General features: G+C 38.9%; 2 non-coding genes across 2 annotated transcripts; both read left to right on the top strand.

Annotated features, from left to right (window-relative positions):
• The first annotated feature begins 740 nt into the window (after positions 1 to 740).
• On the top strand, positions 741 to 848 carry LOC112752216 (small nucleolar RNA R71). The gene has a single exon (XR_003176659.1). It is a non-coding gene; the product is annotated as a small nucleolar RNA R71 (small nucleolar RNA).
• Positions 849 to 9,600: 8,752 nt separating this feature from the next.
• LOC112752217 (small nucleolar RNA R71) lies at positions 9,601 to 9,708 on the top strand. The gene has a single exon (XR_003176660.1). It is a non-coding gene; the product is annotated as a small nucleolar RNA R71 (small nucleolar RNA).
• Positions 9,709 to 10,349: the final 641 nt, after the last annotated feature.

Below are 10,349 nucleotides of genomic sequence, written 5' to 3'. Positions count from 1 at the left end.
TTGCACTCTCCTTTTGGATTCTCTTCTGTATTGCTTGGGAGAGTACTAGGAGGGATTTCAGTGATCCTTTTACTCAGCTGGCCCACTTGTGCTTCCAAATTTCTAATGGAAGACCTTGTTTCATTCATGAAACTCACAGTGGCCTTAGATAGATCAGAGACTAAATTTGCTAAGCTAGATGGGTTCTGCTCAGAATTCTCTGTCTGTTGCTGAGTGGATGATGGAAAAGGCTTGCTATTGCTAAACCTGTTTCTTCCACCATTATTAAAGCCTTGTTGAGGCTTTTGATCCTTCCATGAGAAATTTGGATGATTTCTCCATGATGGATTATAGGTGTTTCCATAAGGTTCACCCATGTAATTTACCTCTGCTATTGCAGGGTTCTCAGGATCATAAGCTTCTTCTTCAGAAGATGCCTCTTGAGTACTGTTGGATGCAGCTTGCATTCCATTCAGACTCTGAGAAATCATATTGACTTGCTGAGTCAATATTTTTTTCTGAGCCAATATGGCATTCAGAGTATCAATCTCAAGAACTCCCTTCTTCATAGGCGTCCCATTACTCACAGGATTCCTTTCAGAGGTGTACATGAACTGGTTATTAGCAACCATGTCAATGAGTTCTTGAGCTTCTGCAGGCGTTTTCTTTAGGTGAATGGATCCACCTGCAGAAGTATCCAATGACATCTTAGCTAAGTCAGACAGACCATCATAGAATATGTTCAGGATGGTCCATTCTGAAAGCATGTCAGAAGGACACTTTTTGGTCAGTCCTTTGTATCTCTCCCAAGCTTCGTAGAGGGATTCACCTTCCTTCTGTCTGAAGGTTTGAACATCCACTCTAAGCTTACTTAGCTTTTGAGGAGGAAAGAACTTGGCTAAGAAAGCCTTGACCAGCTTATCCCAAGAGTTCAGGCTGTCTTTAGGTTGAGAATCCAACCATATTCTAGCTCTGTCTCTTACAGCAAAATGGAAAAGCATGAGCCTGTAGACTTCAGGATCTATTCCATTAGTCTTAACAGTATCACATATCTGCAAGAATTCAGTTAAGAACTGAAAAGAATCTTCAGATGGAAGTCCATGAAACTTGCAGTTCTGCTGCATCAGAGAAACTAATTGAGGTTTCAGCTCAAAGTTGTTTGCTCCAATGGCAGGAATGGAGATGCTTCTTCCATGTAAATTGGAATTAGGTACAGTAAAGTCACCAAGCATTCTCCTTGCATTGTTGTTGGGTTCGGCTGCCATCTCCTTTACTTGTTCGAAATTTTCAATCAAGTTGTCTCTGGATTATTGTAATTTAGCTTCTCTTAATTTCCTCTTCAGAGTCCTTTCAGGTTCTGGATCAGCTTCAACAAGAATGCCTTTTTCTCTGTCCCTGCTCATAAGAAAGAGGAGAGAAAAAGAAAAGAAAAGGAATCCTCTATGTCACAGTAAAGAGGTTCCTTATTGTTAGTAGAAGAAAAGAAGAAGAGAAAAATCTCAACTCAGAAAGAGAGAGAGAGGGTTCGGATTTTTGGTGGGTGAGGGAGAGATATTAGAGATGAATAAATAAATAGAATAAGATGAGAGAGGGAAAATTTTGAAAATAATTTTTGAAAAAGAGTTAGTGATTTTTGAAAATAGTTTTTGAAAAAGGTTAGTGGTTTTTTCGAAAATAAAAATCAAAATTTAGATTAATTAGTTAATTAAAAAGAAATTTTGAAAAAGGGGGAAATATTTTCGAAAATTAGAGAGAGAGAGTTAGTTAGGTGGTTTTGAAAAAGGTAAGAAACAAACAAAAAGTTAGTTAGTTAGTTGAAACAAATTTTGAAAATCAATTTTGAAAAGATAGGAAGTTAGGAAGTTAGAAAAGATATTTTGAAATCAAATTTTTGAAAAAGATATGATGAGAAGATATTTTTGAAAAGATATGATAGAAATTAGTTTTTGAAAAAGATTTGATTTTTAAAATCACAATTAATGACTTGATTCACAAGATATGATTCTAGAACTTAAAGTTTGAATCTTTTTTAACAAGCAAGTAACAAACTTGAAATTTTTGAATCAAAACATTAATTGATTATGTTATTTTCAAAAATTTGATATAAAAATAAGAAAAAGATTTTTGAAAAACATTTTTGGAATTTTCGAAAATAACTTAGAAATTTGAAAAAGATTTGATTTTTGAAAAAGATTTTGAAAAAGATGAGATTTTTAAATTGAAAATTTGATTTGACTCATAAAAATAACTAGATTTTTAAAAATTTTTGAAAAAGTCAAATCTAATTTTCGAATTTGATGAGAAAAAAAAGGGAAAGATTTTTTTTTATTTTTGAATTTTTATGATGAGAGAGAAAAACAAGAAAAATGATGCAATGCATGAAAGTTATGGATCAAAACAATGAATGCATGCAAGAATGCTATGAATGTCAAGATGAACACCAAGAACACTAAGAAGATCATGATGAACATCAAGAACACTTTTTTGAAAAATTTTTTATGCAAAGAAAATATGCAAGACACCAAACTTAGAATTCTTTAATGCTTAGACACTAAGAATTCAAGAATGCATATGGAAAACAAGAAAAGACACAAAACATGCAAATGCAAAGATCAAACAAGAAGACTTACCAAGAACAACTTGAAGATCATGAAGAACACTATGAATGCATGAGAATTTTCGAAAAATGTAAGATGCACATGCAATTGACACCAAACTTATAACATGACACATGACTCAAACAAGAAACACAAAAATATTTTTGATTTTTATGATTTTCTAATTTTTTTGTATTTTCTTTTAATTTTTTCGAAAATTATTTTGAAAAAGAAAAATAAGGATTCCAAAATTTTTAATATGAATTCCAGGAATCTTGCCATGTTAGTCTTAAAGCTCCAATCAAAGGGTCAGGCATGGCTTAATAGCCAGCCAAGCTTTAATAAAAATATGAGTGTAATTCAGATATGACAAGCCTAACATGCCCTATCCAAAAGAATTGGACATGGCTCCATTGAGGTGATTAGTTGAAGACCAATCCCAAAGCAGTTTGGGTATGGCTTTACAGCCAGATAGGATTCAACATGATTCATGAAACACTAGAATTCATTCTTAAAAATTCTGAATAAAAATATATTTTTGAAAACATTTTTTTTTTCGAAAACAAAAGGAAAATTTTTGAAAAATTTTTGAAAATAAAACAAAAAAAAAATTACCTAATCTGAGCAACAAGATGAACCGTCAGTTGTCCATACTCGAACAATCCCCGGTAACGGCGCCAAAAATTTGGTACGCGGAATCGTGATTACACTTTAATTATGTAAAATTCATCGCTCTTTCTTTCCCTGGTAATGGCGCCAAAAACATGATGCCAAGACCATGGTTCACAACTCCGTGTAACTAACCAGCAAAGTGCACTGGGTCGTCCAAGTAATACCTTACGTGAGTAAGGGTCGAATCCCACGGAGATTGTTGGTATGAAGCAAGCTATGGTCACCTTGCAAATCTCAGTTAGGCAGATATAAATTGATAATGGTGTTTTCGAAATATAATTAATAGAATAGGGATAGAGGTACTTATGTAAATCATTGGTGAGAATTTCAGATAAGAGAATAGAGATGCTTTTCGTTCCTCTGAACCTCTGCTTTCCTGCTATCTTCATCCAATCAGTCTTACTCCTTTCCATGGCTGGCTTTATGTGATACATCACCACTGTCAACGGCTACTTTCGGTCATCTCTCGGGAAAATAATCCAATGCCCTGTCACGGCACGGCTAATCGTCTGGAGGCATCACCCTTGTCAATGGCTTCATCTTATCCTCTCAGTGAAAATGGTCAACGCACCCTATCACGGCACGGCTATTCATCTGTCGGTTCTCGATCATGCTGGAATAGGATTTACTATCCTTTTGCGTCTGTCACTAACGCCCTGCAATCGCGAGTTTGGAGCTCGTCACAGTCATTCATTCATTGAATCCTACTCGGAATACCACAGACAAGGTTTAGACCTTCCGGATTCTCTTGAATGCCGCCATCATTCTAGCTTACGCCACGAAGATTCCGATTAAGAGATCTAAGAGATATTCATTCTAGCTTGTTGCATGTAGAACGGAAGTGTTTGTCAGGCACGCATTCATAAGGGATAATGATGATGAGCGTCACATAATCATCACCTTCATCATGTTCTTGGGTACGAATGAATATCTTAGAAGCGAAATAAGATGAATTGAATAGAAAACAGTAGTACTTTGCATTAATCTTTGAGGAACAGCAGAGCTCCACACCTTAATCTATGGAGTGTAGAAACTCTACCGTTAAAAATACATAAGTGAAAGGTCCAGGCATGGCCGAGATGGCCAGCCCCCTAAAAAGTGATCACTAGATCAGAATACAATCCAAAGATCCAGGATGGTCAAAAAGACTAGTAAAATGTCCTATTTATAATAAACTAGCTACTAGGGTTTACATGAGTAAGTAATTGATGCATAAATCCACTTCCGGGGCCCACTTGGTGTGTGCTTGGGCTGAGCTTGAGTGTTGCACGTGTAGAGGTCCTTCTTGGAGTTGAACGCCAGCTTTTGTGCCAGTTTGGGCGTTCAACTCTGGTTTTGGCTCCTTTTCTGGCGCTGGACGCCAGATTTGGGCAGAAAGCTGGCGTTGAACGCCGGTTTACTTCATCTATTCTTGGCCAAAGTATGGACTATTATATATTGCTGGAAAGCCCTAGATGTCTACTTTCCAACGCAATTGGAATCGCGTTAGTTTGAGTTCTGTAGCCCCAGAAAATCCACCTTGAGTGCAGGGAGGTCAGAATCCAACAGCATCAGCAGTCCTTCTTCAACCTCTGAATCTGATTTCTGCTCAAGTCCCTCAATTTCAGCCAGAAAATACCTGAAATCATAGAAAAATACACAAACTCATAGTAAAGTCCAGAAATGTGAATTTAACATAAAAACTAATGAAAACATCCCTAAAAGTAACTAGATCCTACTAAAAACATACTAAAAACAATGTCAAAAAGCGTATAAATTATCCGCTCATCACAACACCAAACTTAAATTGTTGCTTGTTCCCAAGCAACTGAAAATCAAATAGGATAAAAAGAAGAGAATATACTATAAATTCCAAACTATCAATGAAACATAGCTTCAATCATATGAGCGGGACTTATAGCTTTTTGCCTCTTGAATAGTTTTGGCATCTCACTTTATCCATTGAGGTTCAGAATGATTGGCATCTATAGGAACTCAGGGTTCAGATAGTGTTATTGATTCTCCTAGTTCAGTATGATGATTCTTGAACACAGCTTCTTTATGAGTCTTGGCCATGGCCCTAAGTACTTTGTTTTCCAGTATTACCACCGGATACATAAATGCCACAGACACATAATTAGGTGAACCTTTTCAGATTGTGACTCAGCTTTGCTAAAGTCCCCAATTAGAGGTGTCCAGGGTTCTTAAGCACACTCTTTTTTTTTGCTTTGGACCTTGACTTTAACCGCTCAGTCTCAAGTTTTCACTTGACACCTTCACGCCACAAGCACATGGTTAGGGACAGCTTGATTTAGCCGCTTAGACCAGGATTTTATTCCTTTTAGGCCCTCCTATCCACTGATGCTCAAAGCCTTGGGATCCTTTTTATTGCCCTTGCCTTTTGGTTTTAAGGGTTATTGGCTTTTTGCTCTTGCCTCTTGGTTTTAAGAGCTTTTGGCTTTTTCTGCTTGCTTTTCTTTCTATTATTTTTTTTTCGCCTATATATTTTTTTTTCTGCAAGCTTTGTTCTTTGCTGCTTTTTCTTGCTTCAAGAATCATTTTTATGATTTTTCAGATTATCAAATAACATGTCTCCTAGTCATCATTCTTTCAAGAGCCAACATATTTAACATTCTTAAACAACAACTTCAAAAGACATATGCACTGTTCAAGCATACATTCAGAAAACAAGAAGCATTGTCACCACATCAATATAATTAAGCTAAGTTCAAGGATAAATTCGAAACTCATGTACTTCTTGTTCTTTTGAATTAAAACATTTTTCATTTAAGAGAGGTGATGGATTCCTAGGACATTGATAACTTTAAGACAACTACTGATGATCATGTAATGAAGACACAAACACAGATAAGCACATGACATAGAAAACGAAAAACAGAAGAAATAAGAACAAGGAATGAATCCACCTTAGTGATGGTGGCGTTTCCTTCTTGAGGAACCAATGATGTCCTTGAGCTCTTCTATGTCTCTTCCTTGCCTTTGTTGCTCCTCCCTCATTGCTTTTTGATCTTCTCTTATTTCATGAAGCATGATGGAGTGCTCTTGATGTTCCACCCTTAGTTGTCCCATATTGGAACTTAATTCTCCTAGGGAGGTGTTGATTTGCTCCCAATAGTTTTGTGGAGGAAAGTGCATTTGAGGCATCTCCGGGATCTCATGGTGATGAGCTTCATACGCCTCTTGAGCTCCATGAATGGGCTCTCTTGCTTGCTCCATCTTCTTCTTAGTGATGGGCTTGTCCTCCTTAATGAGGATATCTTCCTCTATGTCAATCCCAGCCGAATTGCATAGGTGGCAGATGAGGTGAGGAAAGGCTAACCTTGCCATAGTGGAGGACTTGTCAGCCACCTTGTAGAGTTCTTGAGGTATAATCTCATGAACTTCCACCTCTTCTCCAATCATGATGCTATGGATCATGATGGCCCGGTCTATAGTAACTTCAGACCAGTTGCTAGTGGGAATGATTGAGCATTGAATGAACTCCAACCATCCTCTAGCCACAGGCTTGAGGTCCAATCTTCTTAGTTGAACCGGCTTGCCTTTGGAGTCAATCTTCCATTGAGCTCCTTCTACACATATGTCCATAAGGACTTGGTCCAACCTTTGATTAAAGTTGACCCTTCTAGTGTAGGGGCGTTCATCTCCTTGCATCATGGGCAAGTTAAACGCCAACCTCACATTCTCCGGACTAAAATCTAAGTATTTCCCCCGAACCATTGTAACATAGTTCTTTGGATCTGGGTTCTTACTTTGATCATGGTTCTTGGTGATCCATGCATTAGCATAGAACTCTTGAACCATTAGGATGCCGACTTGTTGGATGGGATTTGTTAGAACTTCCCAACCTCTTCTTTGAATTTCATGTCGGATCTCCGGATACTCATTTCTTTTGAGTTTGAAAGGGACCTCAGGGATCACCTTCTTCTTGGCCACAACATCATAGAAGTGGTCTTGATGGGCTTTGGAGATGAACCTTTCCATCTCCCATGACTCAGATGTGGAAGCTTTTATCTTCCCTTTCCCCTTTCTAGAGGATTCTCCAGTCTTAGGTGCCATCAATGGTAATGGAAAAACAAAAAGCTTATGCTTTTACCACACCAAACTTAGAATTTTGCTCGCCCTCGAGCAATAGAAGAAAGAATAGATGAAGAGAAGAAGAAATGGAGGTAGGTGGGGATCCTGTGGGGTCCACAGATCCTGAGTGGATCCTGTGGGGTCCACAGATCCTGAGGTGTTCAAGGATTTACATCCCTGCACCCATTAGGCATATAAAAATGCCTTTGCACACAACTCTGGGCGTTCAGCGCCAGGTTGGTGGCCATTTTGGGCGTTCAATGCCCATTTGTGTACCATTTCTGGCGTTGAACATCAGAACCATGCCTGTTCTGGCGTTCAGCGCCAGGATGCTGCCCATTTTGGGCGTTCAGCGCCAGAACCATGCTCTGTTCTGGCGTTGAACGCCAGGCAGATGCTTCCTCCAGGGTGTGATTTTTCTTCTGCTGTTTTTGATTCCGTTTTCAGTTTTTATATTTATTTTGTGACTCCACATGATCATGAACCTATAAAGACATATAACTAAGAAAAATATAGTTAGATAAAAATTGGGTTGCCTCCCAACAAGCGCTTCTTTAATGTCAGTAGCTTGACAGTGGGCTCTCATGGAGCCTCACAGATGTGCAGAGCTTTGTTGAGACTCTCCAACACCAAACTTAGAGTTTGGATATGGGAGTTCAACACCAAACTTAGAGTTTGGTTGTGGCCTCCCAACACCAAACTTAGAGTTTGACTGTGGGGGCTTTGTTTGACTCTGCTTTGAGAGAAGCTCTTTCTGCTTGCTCTCCATGGATGCAGAGAGAGATCCTTGAGTTGTAAACACAAGGTTGTCCTTATTTAATTGAAGGATCAATTCTCCTCTATCCACATCAATCACAGCTCTTGCTGTGGCTAGGAAAGGTCTTCCTAGGATGATGGATTCATCCTCTCCCTTTCCAGTATCCAGGACTATGAAATCAGCAGGGATGTAAAGGCCTTCAACCTTTACTAACACGTCCTCTACTTGTCCATAAGCCTATTTTCTTGAATTATTTGCCATCTCTAATGAGATTCTAGCAGCTTGCACCCCATAAATTCCCAGTTTCTCTATTACAGAGAGGGGCATGAGGTTTATCCCTAAACCAAGGTCACACAGAGCCTTAAAGATCATGGTGCCTATAGTACAAGGTATTATGAACTTTCCAGGATCCTGTCTCTTCTGAGGCAATGTCAGTTGATCCAGATCACTTAGTTCATTGATGAACAAGGGAGGTTCAACTTCCCAAGTATCAATGCCAAATAATTTGGCATTTAGCTTCATGATTGCACCAAGAAACTTGGTAGTTTGCTCTTCAGTAACATCCTCATTCTCTTCAGAAGAGGAATACTCATCAGAGCTCATGAATGGCATAAGGAGGTTTAATGGGATCTCTATGGTCTCTAGATGAGCCTCAGAGTCCTTTGGTTCCTCAGAGGGAAGCTCCTTATTGATCACTGGACATCCCAGGAGGTCTTCCTCCTTGGGATTCACGTCCTTCTCCTCTCTTGTGGGTTCAGCCATGGTAATTAATTCAATGGCCTTGCACTCTCCTTTTGGATTCTCTTCTGTATTGCTTGGGAGAGTACTAGGAGGGATTTCAGTGATCCTTTTACTCAGCTGGCCCACTTGTGCTTCCAAATTTCTAATGGAAGACCTTGTTTCATTCATGAAACTCACAGTGGCCTTAGATAGATCAGAGACTAAATTTGCTAAGCTAGATGGGTTCTGCTCAGAATTCTCTGTCTGTTGCTGAGTGGATGATGGAAAAGGCTTGCTATTGCTAAACCTGTTTCTTCCACCATTATTAAAGCCTTGTTGAGGCTTTTGATCCTTCCATGAGAAATTTGGATGATTTCTCCATGATGGATTATAGGTGTTTCCATAAGGTTCACCCATGTAATTTACCTCTGCTATTGCAGGGTTCTCAGGATCATAAGCTTCTTCTTCAGAAGATGCCTCTTGAGTACTGTTGGATGCAGCTTGCATTCCATTCAGACTCTGAGAAATCATATTGACTTGCTGAGTCAATATTTTGTTCTGAGCCAATATGGCATTCAGAGTATCAATCTCAAGAACTCCCTTCTTCATAGGCGTCCCATTACTCACAGGATTCCTTTCAGAGGTGTACATGAACTGGTTATTAGCAACCATGTCAATGAGTTCTTGAGCTTCTGCAGGCGTTTTCTTTAGGTGAATGGATCCACCTGCAGAAGTATCCAATGACATCTTAGCTAAGTCAGACAGACCATCATAGAATATGTTCAGGATGGTCCATTCTGAAAGCATGTCAGAAGGACACTTTTTGGTCAGTCCTTTGTATCTCTCCCAAGCTTCGTAGAGGGATTCACCTTCCTTCTGTCTGAAGGTTTGAACATCCACTCTAAGCTTACTCAGCTTTTGAGGAGGAAAGAACTTGGCTAAGAAAGCCTTGACCAGCTTATCCCAAGAGTTCAGGCTGTCTTTAGGTTGAGAATCCAACCATATTCTAGCTCTGTCTCTTACAGCAAAATGGAAAAGCATGAGCCTGTAGACTTCAGGATCTATTCCATTAGTCTTAACAGTATCACATATCTGCAAGAATTCAGTTAAGAACTGAAAAGGATCTTCAGATGGAAGTCCATGAAACTTGCAGTTCTGCTGCATCAGAGAAACTAATTGAGGTTTCAGCTCAAAGTTGTTTGCTCCAATGGCAGGAATGGAGATGCTTCTTCCATGTAAATTGGAATTAGGTGCAGTAAAGTCACCAAGCATTCTTCTTGCATTGTTGTTGGGTTCGGCTGCCATCTCCTTTACTTGTTCGAAATTTTCAATCAAGTTGTCTCTGGATTATTGTAATTTAGCTTCTCTTAATTTCCTCTTCAGAGTCCTTTCAGGTTCTGGATCAGCTTCAACAAGAATGCCTTTTTCTCTGTCCCTGCTCATAAGAAAGAGGAGAGAAAAAGAAAAGAAGAGGAATCCTCTATGTCACAGTAAAGAGGTTCCTTATTGTTAGTAGAAGAAAAGAAGAAGAGAAAAATTTGAACTCAGAA

Source organism: Arachis hypogaea, chromosome 15, assembly GCF_003086295.3.
Source record: "Arachis hypogaea cultivar Tifrunner chromosome 15, arahy.Tifrunner.gnm2.J5K5, whole genome shotgun sequence".
NCBI classification, from domain to species: Eukaryota; Viridiplantae; Streptophyta; class Magnoliopsida; order Fabales; family Fabaceae; genus Arachis; species Arachis hypogaea.
Note: the sequence above shows the minus strand (reverse complement) of the source record. Positions and strands in the feature narration are given on the sequence as shown.